Raw genomic sequence first — 19,196 nt, 5'->3', positions numbered from 1 at the left:
TTAAAGTTTTATTGAAGTTTTAAATAAATGAAAGTTTCATTATTGAAAAAACTCACATAGAAACTTCAAAGGAGAAAAAGTAATCTAATCTTCACCACAAGGAAAAAGAAATTATTGCTATTTTAGTGGTCCTCCTTAAAACCATGACAGCATAATTGCATGTATATTTATGCATATAAATACACATCACACTGTATAATACAGCCTTTTGAAATCTTTTTACCTAATATGTGTGACATAGCAATTTTGATGTCAGGAAATATGCACTCATATTTTTAATGATTGTATTGCTGTATCCTGCGTGACTCCACTTTTACAAGTTTAATTTATTCTCCATTAAAAGATGTCTGTAAAGTAAAGTACAGGAAAGTAATGATTTAGCCCATGGGCTGATGAGTCCTGAGAGAAATAAACATAGATCTTTTCACTTTCAAAGCAGGCTCCCCCCACTGTGCAGCACAGGTTTGCCTTCCATTTTTGTAGGATGAATTCATGTCATTGACCCAGAAAAATCACTCTAGGTAGTAAAAACAAGGTTAATGTTGTAGGTTAAATAGCTCATTCACTTTTGCTACCTCATTCATTTGGAAGAAGGTATTCACCAATATATCTGCAGCTCCCTGTGCTTCAAACATGAAGACATTACATGAAGATCTCTTATTTTATGTAAGTTTGAAAGTTAATGTGGAAAATTCCCACATATAAATGTCCCCACCTCCATCAGTGGGACCATTATCCCCAGGCTTAGCTTTCAGGGAACTAAAATGAGCAGTGAGAACAAGAAAACAATGCTCACCAGTCACCTGGCATTGTGTGAATGCAGTCATAAAGTGTATGTTATGATGTAACACCCACTAGGACTAATTATTCCTTTTTATGTGCAGAAACCCACAAGCTGGGCCACCTTTGGGACTATTGACTTCTCAGAAAGCCTTCCATTTATCTCTCCTCCCACTCCCTGCTCACAACAGGAATTGTCCCTTCAAGCCTTTGTTCTACTAAGGGAGAGAATAGAGCCGCTGCTAATTGATAGTCTCTGCTCTGGCTTGGAGTGAAGCAGAAGCCTGCGATTGTCACTGCTCTGCTCACATGCATTTAGTGTTTTCCCGGTGCAAACAGGGAAAAAAAATCTTTAAGACCACCTGAGATCCTCTGGTATACAGTTGAACTTGCCCTCACAATTTTGTTTTCAATACTGCTACACTGTAACTCTTTTATTCACTTATGCCAATACTGTCCATTTTTACTAGAAGTAAAAAGTAAGAAAAAACTTAGCTGTTTACCTTTCTCAACCCCACTACACCTTCCATAAATCCTTTCATACCTCCTCTATCTATATAAATTCAATTCTTCTATATAGTCAAGTTAATATAGAATTCTCTTCCTGAAGATTTCTCTCAAACTATCTTGGGCTTTGTTGATGACTCATTTCTTTATTTGTAGCACATTTTTGCCTTAAGTGAATTTTATTTTTTGCGGGTGTGTTGGTTAGTCTCTCCCGGTAAAAGAATTGTTCTTTAACCTGTCTCTAGCTACCTGAGTTTTGATATATTATCTTTTCTTAGGTGATCAAATATAGCTGTTAATTAATTTTCATGGACCTGAGAACTTACTCTTTCGGAGAATGATTTTTTATATTTAAAATGTATTAGAAAATAATCTTTGTCTTAGCTTTCCACAGGGAGAATCAATTTTTTTCTCACTTTTAAATCACTATTTCAAATGGTTTTGAATACTAGATTGTGTCACATCATCTTGGATTATTGGATGCTAAGTCACACTTATAAATACGATAATATTAAATCATTTTAATGATTTATAATAAGTATACTTTTAAAGGCAGTCTGATATTTGAAGAGAAAATAGGTTTAATATACTTGGTAACAACAGAAGACATATAATTCCCTCAAAGGACCTCGTTGGGTCCTTTTAACAAAGAGGACTAGAAACGAATCTAGACTGTTTAGCATGAAAGGAAAATGTTGAACTTTCAAATAGACATCCAGGCTTAATACCAGGAATATTTTAAAGAGGCCTTTAGCTATTTTGCTGTTCTCATATTATAGGCAAATAGTCATAATTTATCTTCTGCTATACTGCTTTAGGGTCTTCTAAGCCAATCTCAATAGGTAAATATCAGTTGTTCACCCATAAAAGTCCATAAAAACCAGAGTTCCAGAAAGAACATTATGTTTTGCATACAGTAATGTGTTTGTAAGTATTTTATAAGCCTTGTGCAACAAAAATGGCAGTGCGAATACCAACAATATGATATTTCAGTTAATCTTTTGGACACTTGATAATATTAGCAATGTGTTTCAATCAAGTTCATGCTACATTATTAAGGAACTTTATGTGGTTTTCTTTTTCAATTTGAAGCTAGTACACTGCTAAAAGAACTCCAAGTAACTATGTGAAATCAATTCTTATATAGCAACTGATGTTTATACTAGTGTAGCATGGGACATTACTTTCAGAATGACTTGAAAGCCAGGCCATGAATTTAGTGGGCTATATGAGTTCCCATTATCAATTTCCAGCAACCCGGATAATTCTGTAGGGCATAAACAAAAGCAACTGCACATCATAAATATGACCCAAACCCATTTACATTATTAATTGTTCCTTTACCACAATTCTCAGTCTGGGGAGGTGAAAATATAAGTTTAAATCAATCCAGTTTTGATGTCACTCAGGATATTATTTCTCACTTACATGAACATATCATTTTGCTGTCAAAGGAAATGTACAGTTTTTTTTTTCCATTTCTCAACAGATTACATAGCCCTAAAATCTATGTACTATGAGGTACCCAGTACTATAAGAATCAAATCATCAGTAGTATCTATTTTAAATCAGGCTTTTAGAGAGATACTTGATTTGATTATCCTAATCATAAATCATTCCTTTCATGTGAAACTGATATAACCAAAGGGGAAATATTCTATTCAGATGCTCCTAGATTTCTTATCTTCTATAATCTATTGAAGCTTCAGGAATTTATTTTTAGTGGTTCAAACCTGCAACTCTGTTACTATGGGGCCCTCAGGCTTCTGGACCCACTTTGACTCGGAAGCAGAGTGCTCTTATGTGCATTTGATTCAGTTTTTAACCAGTGATACAAAAACTAGTGGTTTGTGTGTGAGATCTCTAACCTGGGTGTAGGCCAAGGCAACTCTTTGTGGTGAAATTAACTGAGACCATGTTTCTTAAGACTTTACCTCCAATCATATCATTGTTTGGGATCTTCCTCTTCTTTGTTCTGCTTTTCCTTTCAGTGGTTTATTTCAGGAGTTATTCATAATTCACCTGAATAGAAATGCTTACTGACTACTGTCTTTATGAAACTTGAAATAAAAGAGCTCTCATGCAACTTGGTAACTGCTTATTAAGTACAATTCCTGGTCTACCAGCAAATAATGATACTATATATATATATATATATATATATATATTTAACTCAATAATAATTTTTATCTGAGCTTCTTTTGGAGAGAGTCTGGGTTGGAAGCTGAGCAACATTCAGAGTCAGTGTAAGGTGGCCATTAGCTGTGCGACACTGAAAACCTAAGTCTTTTGGGGTCTTTGTTTCTTTAACTTCATTGAAGTCACTTTAAGTATGTGTAGCAGGCCACAATATTGATTATGCCCAAAGCATGCTGTAAACAGTGCAGGCTATAAAGAGTTAAAACCCTCAAATTGACTCATTTAAAGAAGCAAGTCTGACTGAAGCTTACATGACTTATGGCAGCACCTCTTAAGCACCAAGGTAGCACATAGATTAGCATGACCTATGAGACCAGAGTAATGATCTGTGAAGCTATGGGGCTCAGTATGAGATAACATAGTTGTCGGAGTATCTCGAACCCAAATTTCATTCCCAAGACTAAAACCTTCTTGACTAGGACAAGAATGTAATTACAACCATATATTTTGTCTATTCTGTTCCTAATTTGAGAAAGTTTTGTCTTTTCTCTTTACCAGGCTTGCCTGCATTAGTACCCATAGCAACTGCACAATTGCACATCCTCACACATAGTCCTGTCTTTGCCCATAGTTTCCCTTTAACCTAATTGATTACTGATAAAAATCAGTGGCTTGTACTGACCAAGACCTTTGCTGATTGTTCAGCACTGGCCTTCCTGGCTCCCCATTTCTCTGTTCCTTCAATTCTGTCTTTGAGTATCTCTTCAACTCTGCATCATACAGTGGGCAGGAGACTGGAAACTACTGAAGAGGTCTCCAGTAAGTATGTATTGAATCTTAAGTGACTGTGTCTTGACTACTGCTTGGCTGGTAGAATTTCTCTTGAATATTTCTCTTTGTCCCACCTACTCTGCCAGTTTATAAATGTTTGATCTATCAAATATGTGACACATTATACCAAATCCAGAAGGATTATCATACAAAGGTCTTTAATCTGCTAAAACTCTTCTTCCAATTGAGCTCACATCCATAGGGACTATAGCTAGGCCTTGAATGTTCCTGGAAGGAAATAGTACAATATACAGACATAAACATTTTGATGGGTCTAGAGTATAATGCAACATAAATAATTCACATTTTTATGACAAAATTTGTAGAATTCTGTACTTCTAAGATGATTGAGTTCATATATGCTTCATGACATGTATATTACTTCAGAGAATTTTGACTATTTTTAATTTTCTACAACCAAGAATATTTTATTTTTTAAAATCCCAAGTTGTGTAGCTTCTATAAATGAAAGAAAATTTAGATCACTTTGGGGGCCATAAAAGTATGACTTTGGCATTAATTCTCTGAAAGAGTTAAGGGGAAAAAGGTTTACTTTCAGTTAGTAAAGTTTCTACATGTTTATTTTATGTGAGCTTACTATTAATCTGAATAAATGTAATATTTGCTGCAACTTCACAAGCAGGTAGATTGAAGTGAAGTTTTGTGGACTTAGTAAATAAAATGTAATGCTCATTTCCTCTGGCATGTAATAAAATTAGGGAGAGACATGAAGCATGCCAAAATAAGACCAACAGGACAATTGCCATGGATTTGAAATTATGTTCCCAATTTTAAGATGTTTTACATGTTTATTCATTAAACACTCAGTGGTATCAATTTTTTTCTGCTATTTTCTTTCAAGATTACCAATAAATAATTTATCATCTTTAAAAGAAATTAAATTACTTTTTAAAGAAACAATATTAAATGGTTGATCTTTTCAAAGAAACATTTAATGTAACATTGAGTGTGTGTGATCTATAATTAGATGTTAGAATGTGAACTAGGTGAATTGAATTAAAGGCTATTGATTTATATGACTCTGGAGATATAGACATAAACAAACCTCTTCCCAAATCATCCTCCACACCCATGAAGATATTGTCATTAGAGTTAGAAACATCTAAAAACAGAGAAGGAGTACTATGAATAGAAGAAATAGCACAAATACATTAAGAAAATGTGATAGCGAGAAAGACACTTCATGGAAACACTGGATTCAACTCCTCATTCAGTTTTTCCAAATTGATGATCCAGTCATTAAGTTTAATTTTTACCATTGTAAAGTAAAATTCAAAATTTATTTTGAACCACACTACACTCAAATGACGAAAAGCCAAAACACTGACAATGCCAAATGCTGGCAACGATGTTGAGTGACAAGAATTTTCATTTTTTGCTGACAGGATGTAAAACATTATATCTGCTCTGGATGACGGTTTGGTCATTTCTCACAAAACTAAACATACTGTTAATTATACACTCCAATAATCATAGTCCTTGACATTTACCCAAAGAGTTGAAACGTGCCCACACGAAAACCTGATAAAAAGATATTTATAGAAGCTTTTTCATAACTGTTAGAATTTGGAAACAGTCAAGATCCTTTCAACTGAATGAATGAATTAATAAATTGTGATACCTCATGACAGTGGAATATTATTTGGCACTAACAAAAATGAACTATAGAATGAGGAAAATATAAGGAGGAAACTTAAATGCATGTCACTAAAGGAAATATGCCAATAAGCAAATGCTATATAGACTGTATGATTCAGAATCTAACTATATGGTATTCTGGAAAAGGTGACACTATAGAATTGGAAAAAATCTTTTGTTTCTAGAAATTTGGAGGAAGGTATCCATGGGAAGAGAGGAGAGGATACTTAGGTTGGTACCATTAACACAACATTGGATATCTGTCAAAATCCCTACAACGTTTATAGTACTGAGTGAACTCTAATGCACACTTTATAATTGCATACATTATAAATTTTGATTTCAGCCATCAATGATATGTCATCATAGGCTCATGGATGGCAAAAACTGTTTATTTCTTATGTAGGTTGTTGACAGAGAGGAGACTGTGTGTATGGGTCCAGGGAGTAAAGGAAACTCTGTACTGCTCAATGCTGCTGTGAAAACTGCTCCAAAAATAGAGCCTGTTAAAAAGAAGACAACTGGGGCCAGGGATTTAGCTCATTGGTTCCGCCGCTTGGGTAGCAAACACAAGGTCCGAGTTCTCTCCCCAGTACAAAAAAAAAAAAAAAAAAAAAAAAAAAAGACAACTATGAACTACAGAAAGAAAACTTAGGAAAAAAAAATTAAGCATAAATCTCACAAGCTACTGTTGGTGTATATGCAATTTATTGGGATTGAACCCGGATCTTCATGCATGCTAAGTACATGATCTTCCACAGAACTCCCCACCAGCTCCACAAAACCTATTAAAAGAACATTTTGCTGTCTCTCTTCTCAGTTACTTTTGGTTTATATTGCATTTCCCTACTTAATAGTATATATATATATATATATATATATATATATATATATATATACACACACACATATATACATATACACACACACACACATCACTAGTATGAAATAATGTTAAATATTGCTAAATAGTAACATCATTTGATTATTAATCCTATAAATATTTATGATGTACCTAATATGATCCACAAACTCCTCTAGACAATCCAGATGTAATTTTAAACTTGGAGTAGAAGTTGTTGGTCTTGATGAAAGTTAAATTTCAGTAAAAAAGAGATATAATATCCAGAATCATTAACCTACAGATAATACATTTCTGTTGGCTACCAGAGTAGTCAAAAGACAATAATTACAGTAATGTAAGTTGTAATACAAATAAAAAATAAGTGACTTAATTATTCCTATTGGAAATAAGGAAGGGGAAAATATATCTCCCCATGCCCTTTCTTAAAGAATTTATTTTAGAAAAAAAAAGGTAATTTTAAGCTCTTCTTTGTCTCTTTGAAATGTATGTAAATCTTTTAAAAAGCTGACAGGCCTTCTGACAGCTTCAAGACCAAGAGATATCTTTCTCTAGGATCTAGGAACTGTTTCTTGTAAATTAATCATCAAAAACATTTATGTGCTTTCTCTTGGTTTTGAGGTAATGATAAAAGAATACCTCAGTGGGTACCTTACTCCAAATTAAAGATATAGAACTGATTCTAAACATGTGAGAGCTTTATTTTTCTGTTAGATAAATCCAATCCGTTAAGTCAGATGGTCAGGCTGACTATAGAGTAAATTTAGATGAAATGTGTGTGACGAAGGGTACCTTGAATTGCTCTTAGTTGTAAGACCAGTTGCTACTTATGTTGACACCATGCAGGTAAAGGGTTGTATCAGTTTCACTATGATGAAGGGAAATATTCATTTCTGCAAGTGCAATATCTGAGCAGATTGCCTCTGGTATACATCAATACTAGTTTAATGGTTGTTTAATAATAAAATTTTGCCATATCTTTTCTACTTTTATGGACAGGTGTTCCTGATGGGAACATGATATTTGGTTTTAATTGCATTTCCAAAATGGAATAGAAAATAATGCAGCAGGATGTTTATGAAGATGTAAATATTGAGAGAATATGGAACAAAATTATTTCTAGGGAACTAATATTTGAATAGAGATCTGAATGATAAGAAGGGACTATCTTTAGTATCCATGAGAGAGCCAGTAGGGTGGTACAAGACTATAATACCAGCACTCTGGGAGGGTGAGGAAGGAGAGTCTACAATTCAAGCCCAACTTGTGCAAATTAGTGACTTATTGAGATCTTGATTCAAAACATAAAAATATAAAAGAGCTGGAGATGGAAGTCAGTGTGAATACCCTGTGTGTAATCCCCAGTACTGCACAAAACAGGAAAGTACTGATAATAAGTATTCTTAGAGACACAGTAAAGCCTGATATATTCTAATGATGTAAAATATGTCATTGTGTGTAAATTTTCAGAGTGATAAGTGGATAAGTCACAAACATTAAAAAGAGTTTAGTATGTTTTAATCTGTCTTATGGTCTTAAAAGTATTTCTAGATCTGTTTTTAGTGGGAAAAGAGGTTAGTAAAGAAGCAATTGTTAGATGAAATAAAGCAGACACTCAAGCTTAAGTACCACATAATTTCTCTTATATGAGAAACTCATAAAATAAATGAAGAGAAAAATAAAAAATACATAGCAGACAACAGAGAGACAGATCTTTTGCAAAAGGGAACTGAGAGGTGGATGGCGAGTGGGGAAAGGGAGAAGTAGGGGTTAAAAAAAGAATTAATATGTGTCATGTACATGTACCCATTCCCCATGAAGAATGTATCCATTATGTACTGTAAAAAAAATAATTAGGAGTCTGTTATAGTTGTACAAGCAAGAAATAAAACTAAAGTAACAGTGGTGGATATTTTCAGTGATTGAAACAGGAAATAAATTTTGCACTTAGATGTCTTCATTGGGAATTAAAACTAAGAAAAAAGAGAAATGTAGAATAAATCCTGGGTTTTTTCTCCTCTGCATTCACGTGAATGAAGATATCATTTAGAGCTCTGGTAGAAATATAAAGACTAACTTTAAGGAGAAAAGGAAAAATTATATTTCAGCCACAGAGCATTTCAGAAACCCACTAGATATTCGAATAGAGACATCAAATTGGCAGCTAGAGACATCAGTATGGAGCTCAGAAATTTATTTTGAGAAGTCAATATTTTACACTGTATTTAACATCATGGGTCTGAATGCCACCTAGAATACACTAGTGCTAGCAATACTAAAGGTAGATCCAAGTTGTGCCCAGAGGCATACTGGCATTGTAGAGATCTCAAAAGGAAGGATCTGGGAAAGGAGAATGAAGGGTCCTTGGCACCACAGGAAGTTAAATAAAACAGTGATATTTACAATGCAGAGTAATTTTTATTGAAATGGAAATTTTCAATGGTGTCAGAGGCATTATGATGGAGGTCAATTATGATTCAGATGGAGATTTAACTTGTTTTGGGGAGATCTCCTTATTGGTAACTTTGATGAGTTGAAATTAAGTGGAATGATGGGGAAGAAAATCTAAATTAAGGGGAATAAGGAGGTGAAGGAAGAAAGGCTGAATAAGGTAGCTCTTTTGATATTTCTGGGAACAATTGTAATATAAAAAAGGTTGTTTTATTACTTTTTAAGTAGGGATTAATTTTATCTCAAATTCAAGGCTCTGTTTCAATGTTTTATTGCTAAACATATAGATGTTGCTTTCAGAAGTATTTAACAATTTCTGTATTACAACTAGAAAAAAATGAATCATTCTTGATCATTTGTTCTTTTTATTTTACTTACTTGAATTTCTGTTTTCTTCTAAATTTTATTATTCTGCAACTTTTTAAAGTAGTTTATTCATGGCACATACCTAGATGAAATGCTTTCTAAAGTTTCATGTATGAATAATTATTTTTATTCTTTTCCAAAATAGTTAAAAACTTGGTCATAAATAAAGACATTTTGCATTTTAGGCTCACTCAGATTCTGAACTTAACTGTTGTTTTTGAGTCTCTGTAAAATACCTGATTTTTATTGTATTTATGGGAAATGTTTTTCTCTTCCTTTGAAAGTTTTAGAATTTTTTCCTCATTGCTGAAATATAAAAGTATATCTTATTAATTCCATATCTGTCTTAGACTATTTTATTCACTTTCATTTAGTTTTTTCTCTTTTTTTAGAATTCTTTTTTCTTCTGCTAGCACACTACTGTGTTTCTTCTATTTTTAAAAATTCAGATTTAATATGCATGGAGTGGAAGTCAAATATCAATTATCCGAGAATATTGTGTCTTTTAGTTTTCTGGGGTTTTTTTCTTTTTTTTTTTTTTTTGGTACCGGGGATCGAACTCAGGTCCTTGTGCTTGTGCAGCAGGTGGTGAAACCACTGAGCTAAATCCCCAGCTCTATCATGTCTTTTAAATAATTATTAATTCCTATTACTTTCCTTGTATCACTAGTGTTCCTTAGATTATTGCTAAGTGTTGTGGGATTATTTCTCATATTTTTCCTCTAAAATACAAACTTGAAAATTTCATTAATCCAATTCAAGCAAAAGCATGCTTTTCATATATTCTGTATTAAAAATCTTGTCTGGGTACTTTTGATTAGCAGCTTCAAACTCAGTATTATATGACTAAGGGAATTTGGTAAAATTTAATTCTGAGATTCCTTAGCCATAAACAACAGACTGTTGTTTTCTATAATTTCTTGTTTTATTGACATTAAGAAGGCAAATCAATATGGACTGTATGTTTTAAGAGTATCTTCAGCCTCATTAGCCACATTTCAAAATTTTAATCTAAAATACACTGAAAAGAATCCTCAATATGATTTATTCTAGTAATCTATAACTATGTGATTATTCAATTTTTAAATTTCAATTTTTAAGTTTAGCTTTCAATGGGGTCTTAAAATAATCTTCCTCCACCTTTCAAGTATGTAATCAGAGAAAAATGAGAGACAGGAAACAAACATCAGCATGAAAAATACCAATATTCAGTCCATTGTTTATGAGTCATTGGGGAAATAGGATTCTTAATGTGAACATGATTCATAAAGACTGGCTTTATATCAGCTCCTGTTTAATTTAGAAAAAGAATAAAAGCGACTTCATATTGTCTTTACAGTTATTATATGAGTCTTGTATTCTGTCAACTATACCCCAATGCTCAAATCTATGTTGATTATACATCAATAATTTAATCGAAAATGTAGATAAAAGTGAATCTGATCTTAGGACTCTATAAAATATACACAGTCTTTGAGAGATATAATTTCATTTCTTAAAGCAAATGAAATGGAAATCATATGACAGAGAGTTGGAGTGGGAAAGGAGGATTAATTATGTTTGAATATATATATATGTATATATATGAAAAAAGCCATGATATTTCGAGATTATGACTTACCTAGTTAAATCAAAAAACAGGAGAAAGATGTGGGTCTAATTAATGAGGAATCTATCTAACAGAAACACTCTCTCTCAGCAAAAGCACGTGTTCTTAATAACGTCTACTAATGACTAGGATTCCTGCTGGCAAGGGGATGGAAAAACCTAAGCAAAGAAAAATTCTTGGGAATAAATAAAATGCTCAGTAATTAGAGGTGAGGTGGCACCCCAGGATGCCACATCAGGAAGTGCCACTTCATGGGGTGTCTCAGAGCTGCTCTGCCTTTCGCTACTTTACAATGGATGATTCAGACTCCTTCATGGAAGTCAAGATCTGTGCTAGACAGGCGTGAAACAAATAGCTCCGGCATGAGGAAGAGGCTGAAAAACACACAAGTCACATATGATTTTTCCAAAGGTTAATAGAATTCACATTTTCTCTGAAAAGTATCCATATAAACAGTTAATTGAATTATTCCCCTAAACAAAAACTGTTGAGGGTTCCAGAACTATCAGCCTAGAAAAGTGGAGAAAGAATGACTTTCTATACTGGAAAATTTCAACAGCTAGAAAATACTTAATGAATCTCTATATTATACCTTAGTATTTCATTGGTGTCTTCATTCAACACAAACTTATGGTAATACATGCTTTTTCTTGTGAAAATGTACATTTTATCAAATTGTGATAGAAATGATGAAGACGATATTTTAAGAGGAAAAAATAAAAAAGAAGTAAAGACTTAACTTTCATTACACATAGTGATACTGAAATGTTTTTATGTATTTTTCTCTTCAATAGCACTCTCTGGCACGCTGTAAATTCTAAATGAATATTTTTAAAACTTTTAATTAGAGTAAAACTGAAAACAGAAATGTGAAATCAGACAGGGTAGGAAAGTAGCAAGTGGCTGCATTTCTTAAGGGGATGGATGGAGCTCACGGTGTCATGTGTACCTTGGGAACTGTGAAGGCTCAATAGGATCAGTTCAAGACCTACCTCCTTCACTTCAGCATTGTGTATCACAACACAATAAATTCTACACTCCTCTGTTCCGTGATTGTCCCTTACATAACAAATACCTGAGGTAATCATCTTGTAAAGATAAAAAGTGATTGATTGATTGATTGATTGATTTTGGATCATAGTATGGAGGTGCCAGTCCATGATGGTTGGCCTCATTACTCTTTGTGAGTGAACACAAAGGGGAAAGCAAAGCCCCTCATCTCATCAGTGGGAAGTAAAATGGAGAGCAAGAGGAGGAGACTGGCTTGTCAGTATCCTGTCCAAGCCACACCTTCAATGACCTAAAGATTTTCTTCACTTAGGCCCCACTATAAAGGTCCCACCCCCTCCCAACCCTGCCCCTCTGGGACCAACCCTTTGAGTCAGGAGTCTTTGGGGAACATCTAAGATCAAAGTTATGGATCAGGTGCAGCTCAATGAGAGAGTGCTTGCCTGGTATACTGAGCCCCTGGGTTTAATCTCCAGCACATCAAAAGTATCCAAAACATAATGGTGCTTTTGAGACATTTCATAAGGCTCTCTAATGTTCCTGACACTTCCAGAAATATTCTGCTTGTGGATGTGACGGACATCTGTCCTCCTTTTCACCATGAAACTGAAATAGTTCCTTAGGTTGTACATGCATGGGTAGAAAACGAATCATCCTAAACACAATCATTTTTATATTAATAAATAAAAATTCATAGACTTAAAAAAGAAATTTCTTTTCTTTCATTCCCAACACTTTCTAGTCTGAGAAAAGCATTTGTTATCATCAGTAAATGAGCTATTTTCGGAGAGACAGACATTTAGCATTCACTCCCAGAAGTATCCCTTTGCCCTGTTCAGATAACGAAATCCTCTAAAAATGCTGTGATGTGTTTTTGTCCATGAAATGCTTTTTTCCCCAATTCATAAAATTCAGGATATGAGTCAAGGCAACCGTGAGGGTTCATTTTAGGATAATCAAAATGTTTTAAATCATGTGATGGCTGATCAGGAATTCTAAGCTCAATTGATACAGCCTTTCATGCATCCTTCAAAATTCTTCCTCTACATTGAATTTGCCAGGCTATACTCACAGTATGAAGACAATGACAATACAAGATGCTTTTGATTTTTCTGACTCTTTTATAAATGGAATTCACCAATAGAGGAAAAACCTATGTTGGAATGAGGGAAAATTATTACAAAATGCCAGTCTTGGAATGTCCTGCGAGAACGCGATGAGCTGTTGGCTCCACGAATAGCTTCCCCTTGCAAGGCAGAGGAGAGATCTGTCCCTACCTCGGTTTTGGAGCGGAGCTTGGTTGACTTCAATGTCCACACATGGAGGAGCTTACGTATCAGTTTCTTTCATTTTCTTGTTCATTATAAGTAAATGTTTATTTTTAAATGGATATTATGGATTTTAATAGACACGTATTACTTGTACATATATATGGGGTTCGATATAATTTGGTATGAGTAAGTAATGTACAATAATCCAAGCAAGATTCAGTGGAGCCTTGCCTTACAAACTCGAGTGGTTCCTGAGAGAAGTTTGGTTGTAAGTCAATACAGCTGAGATCTGGATGTTTACCTGGGTGTAATCTATAGATAACAAAACACAAATGGATTTTCCATTAACAGAATTAACTCAAATTGTTCCTATGTCAGGCCTGGCATAACTTGAGGGTCCACTGCAATTAGCAACATGTATTGGGGAACTTCTGAGACTTTTATTGATTTTGAAATATGTTATAAATTTCTGTACACTGTGGTTCCCACATATGTGATAAAAAAGACTATTTCTGTCTTGCTGCATCCTAGTTAATCCCTCATTTGTTGGACAGTTTGCAAATACATTTCTCCTTTCTTTGGGTCATATTTTTACTATTGTCTTGTTTTCTTTGCTGTGCAGAAACTTCTTTGGGGCAATATAATTATTTGAGTTGACTCTGATTTTTATAGTTTTATCCATAAATTCTTAGCCTACAGAAATGTTTTTTAAGTGTTCCCACTATGTTTTCTTCCAGTAGTTGCATACATGTAGATATGACATTCAATTCTTAATACATTTTGAGTAAATGCTTGTATGTGGTCAGAGGTAGGTATCTAGTATATTCTTGTCCATATGGATATACAGTTTACTCAAGATCTATTGACTGCACATATTTCATATCTGAGTTCTTTTTTTGTTTTTGGTGCTGGGGAGTGAACTCGGGACTTTGTGTTTGCAACACACGCAGCTGCACTACTGAGTTAAAACTCAGGCCCCATATATCTGGGTTCTCTACTACGTTCCACATGTGGGTTTATACATAGGTTTTTATGCTAGTGCCTTAGTAGTGTGATTACTATAACTTTGTCTTGTGTATTGTCATCCCTTACTGGGACAGCTTCAGCTTTATGCTTTTTTTTTTCTGTCTTATGACTGTTTTGCTTAGAGTAGGTCTTTTGTGTCTTAAGGAAAATTGCACTGCATCTATAGATCTTGTCACTACATGTGTAGTGTGGAAATTTTAACAATTATTCTAATCCATGAACATGGCACATATGTGTGCGTGTGCTCTTAAATCTTTTTATCAGTGTTTTAAGAATTTAATTACAGAGATTTTCACTTCTTTGTTTGAATTTATTCTTAAATTTTCATAGCAATTGGGTTGCTTCTTGATTTCTTTTTCAGCAAGTTGTTCCTGGTTAATTAAAATGCACCTGTCTATTGTGTGTTGATTTTGTTTTCTACAACTTTATTGTTCATGTTTATCAGTTTTAACTATTTTTGTGCAATCTCTCGATTTTCCTACATATAAAATCATGTCATCTGCAAAGAGGGATAATTTGACTTATTTTTCAGTTTGGATATCACTTCCTTGTTTCTCTCAGTTCACTGATTTTGCTAAGATTTTCAAAGATCTTAGTTGAGTAGGAGTGGTGGAAGAGGGTATACTTGTGTTTTTCAGAAACATGGAGAAATCACTTCAGATTTTCTCCATTCAGTTTCATGTTTACTTTGGGTTTGTTATTTGTAGTTATGGTGTTGAGATATGTTCCTTCCATGTATGATTTTTTAAAAGATTTTACCATGAAGGAATGCTGAATTGTAATGAATGTTTTCTTGTATCTATTGAGATGATCATATAGTGTTCTTCAATATTTCAGTACAGTAAGTTATCTTTATGGATTTGTATGTATTGAATTATCCTTGCTTCCTTAGGATAATTTCCACTTGAGTATGATGCTTACATTTTTTGATGCACTGTTGGATTGGTTTGCTAAAATTTTTTCAACAAATGTTACAACATTAACAATTGTTCTTCAACAATATTGGTCTCTAGGTTTCTTTGGTGTTTTGTTCTTGTTCACTTTGGGATTATTGTAATGATAGCCTTATAGAATGAGTTTTGCAGAGTTCTCTACTTTTTTAATTTTTTGGAGTAGATAATGGAGATCATAGATTACCTCTTCTTTATGTTTTGTCAAATGCAGCAGTTTAGCCATCAAATCCTAGACTTTTCTTGAGGGAACACTTTCAATAGAAATGCTTCAACCTCAGTGATTGTTATTGGTTTATTTATATTTTTATTTCTTAGTGATCCAATTTGCATAGACTTTATACCCAAGAATTCATTCATTTTTTCTGGCTTTTCTAATCCCTTTAAGAGACAACTTTTCATAGTATATTAAAAGCCTTTCTATTTCTCTGGTATCAGTTGGTATAACTCTTTTTTTCAGTTCCAAATTTATTTTGCTTCTCTCTTTTGTCTTCGTTAGTCTAATTAAAGATTTGTCAAGTTTGTGTCATTTCCTTCTTGCTTAGCTAATATTTTTTAACATATTTAAGTAATGATTTCATGTATTTCTGTTCTGATTTTTATGATTTCTTGCCTTGTAATTTGCCTTTAGTTTTTGTCTTGCTTTTATATGTTCTTGAAATGAATTGTTAGTTGTTTACTTGAAAGATTTGGACTCTTTGGAAGTATGGATTTATTGCTGTAAACTTCTCACTTATTTTTAGCTTTGCTGTCTCTCTCAGGTTTTGAAATAGTGTTTTGAATTGTTCAGTTTCCTCAATGACTTATTCTTTGGTCATGAACTTGTTAAAATGTCACATTTGTATTTTTCCTTGCATTTTTTTTTTATTCTGTGGTAACCAAAGACAATAGATGATATGATTTGAACTTTTAAAAATTTATTAAAAACTGCTTAGTGGCCTAATACATGGTCTATCTTGGGGACTGGTCTGTGTGGAAGAGGCCAACACAAGATATTTCTAGGGAGACATTTTTCAGCCTTCTCTCTCACATTTCAGATTCAGATTTAATTGGTTCAGGGTGGCCTGAACTTCTGCATTTCTAATTAAATCCTAGGTGAGAGTTTCTAAACCTCAGTATCATTAATATGTGAAACAAGAAAAAATAATTCCTTACCATTCATGGTTTGACTTATGATATTTGGACTTCATGGTGGCCTAAAATTGATATGCACTCAGTAGACAGTATACTTCTAGTTTTGAGTTTTAACATTTTCCCAGGCTGGTAATGTGAAATACAGTGTTCTATCATGATGTTGAGCAGTGGGTTGAAAGTCACAGGTCTCATTCTGCACTGCAATTACATGTTACACGGATGAGCAACCGATACTCCATACAACACCATGTGGCTATGTTGTGGTATTTCTTAGATTAGGTGTGCTAATTTTATACTTGTGATATTTTCAATTTATGATGAACTTATTGGGATGTGACCTCATCAAACATCAAGGAGGATTTATTTTACTTTCTTTTTTGGATATCTGCCTTATGCGTTCCTGTCTTCCACTCTTCCACACTTCCACTAGATGCTAGCAGCACTCCCTCCGCTGAGTGGTCATGAAAAGTGAAAGTACTTTCAGAAATTGACAAATACCCTTTAAAGGACAAAATAACTCCCTTTTGGGAACCATTATCCCAGGGGAATTTTAATGCAGCTGGTCCTAAGCAGAGAGTATATTAGGATAGATGGCTCAGCATTTCTGTATGTAACACATCTCTCCACGGAGTGAAGAATCTGGAGGATCGAAAGAAGCGTATGTTGAATCTATGATTCTTCTTTTTTATTTTATTTTTTTTGTTGTTATTAAGATTCCTCTTTTTTAAATGGAAGTAATGAAATTGAACTCAGGCCTTCCTACAGAGGTACCTCATCAGCATTTTTTTAAGACAGGCTGTCAGTAAGCTGCTCAGCCTGTGCTTGAACTTGTGATCCTCCTGTTGACCAAGCCTCTGGGACTTTCTTCACTGTGGATGTGTTTCCCAAGGACTGATTATGCCCCTAACTTTTGTCATCCCAGCCCTTCAGCATAGCCAGGCAAGGGGACACTTTGAGGATGGATATATGAAGTTTAGACCTGCGCTCTGAGAGGTCTACACACATGCGGTTCTATCTCAATGCAGGAAGAAGTAAGGAGTAGAAGAAAACCCTGGAAAGAATAGCAATGTAGAGGCCCAGGATGGATTGCCCTCCTGCTGTCATGTTTTGGTACAGATATTCTTTAAAAAGTGAACCTATGGTTTAAATTTGGATTTCTAGAGTGTGAAGAAGGTATGCTTATCAAAATAGGATGATAAAAAAGCACTTCATTTCCATTTTTACTTGATTTATGATTTTAAATGAATTATATAGAAGCTCTTGGGTGGATTCTACAAATGCAAGGGAATAGCCCAGTATCAGAGTTGGTGGAGAATTATGCATATTCAGGACAATGACTGAGAAAATAGAGAATGCTTTACTATAAGTCAATTGCAGCCGTTTAAGCGGGAAATTTTCTGATATCAAAATTTAGCATAAATCATGTAGGTCCACCTGCAGTACCTAGTTCCACACAAGCCTATCTAACTCAAAAACCTTCTTCATTTCTCTATGTCAGGCATTGGAAACTTCTTCTCTGAATTATTAAATAGTAAATAAATATTTTAGGGCTTGTGCAATAAACAGCTCTGTGGCTTCTAACCAACTCAATTGTAGCTTGAAAGCAACCTTAGTTAATACATGAATGAGTTGTTTTGGCTGTCTACTAATAAATCATTCTTTACAAAAATTAGACCTATTTTGCTATATGTTGTGCTTTATATCTGTTCAAGGCAAAAGATATTTCAGGTAACATGCTACAGAAAAGTATTTTATTAACTATTAGATGACACCTTCTGTTGTAGTCAGGGTTTACAAGGGAATAGATTTACTACAGAACACAACATTTACAGGATTATTTTATAATAGTCACCTAAAAAGTCAAATGCAGAATAGTGCAAGAGATCTGTTCACACACTACAGACTCAAAGAAACCAGCCAATGGTCTGGGTCCCACAGCAATGTCCTGCACACTTCCAGCTGAAGGCCTAGAGTCCAAGGCAATGTCCAGCTATTCCTTGTCCTCCACAAGTCCAGCCAGTGGTCCAGAGCCCACTGCAATAATTCATGCTTGTCTGTATGGAAGATCTACATCAGGAAGGAAAGGCCAAAGACCAGTGGTGGAAGAAAGAAAACCTGTGCTGGTGGGATGAAGGATTTGTGCCACCAGGCTAAGGGATCTATACCAGAGCCAGGAAGCGAGGTTCGGGGTGAAGATCAGGGCTTCCCTGATGAGAACAGAAGCCATTCCCAGGGACAGCAAAGATCTGAGCTCCCGACAAGAACAGCCAAGTTCAGATGAGGAAAACCAGCTGTGGCAAACTTCTCCAAGATAATCAAGAGCCAGTGATCTTCCTCTCCCATTCTCTTTTATGCTATTGACAACAACCCTCAGGTGAGTCTTCCAGGCCCAAACTAGGCTGCCTCAGTTCAGTTAGGCATTCCAAGTTGACCATTAGTTAATCCACCACACCTTCTCAACACATGTTAAGGTCAAATAATTCACTATTAGAAGACGCAGGTCAAAACACAAGAGCAATTTTTGCATCATGTTTCATCTTTATTTTTGCGCTGGACCTCTGAATGTAGATTGTAATAGTTATGACTTCCATTAGATGTGCTTA

The sequence above is a fragment of the Heterocephalus glaber genome, unplaced genomic scaffold (assembly GCF_053883595.1).
Source record: "Heterocephalus glaber isolate CG9 unplaced genomic scaffold, H.glaber_assembly_v1.0 deba00000594, whole genome shotgun sequence".
Taxonomy (NCBI): Eukaryota; Metazoa; Chordata; class Mammalia; order Rodentia; family Bathyergidae; genus Heterocephalus; species Heterocephalus glaber.
The sequence above is the reverse complement of the archived record's forward strand: the minus strand, read 5'-3'. Positions refer to the sequence as shown.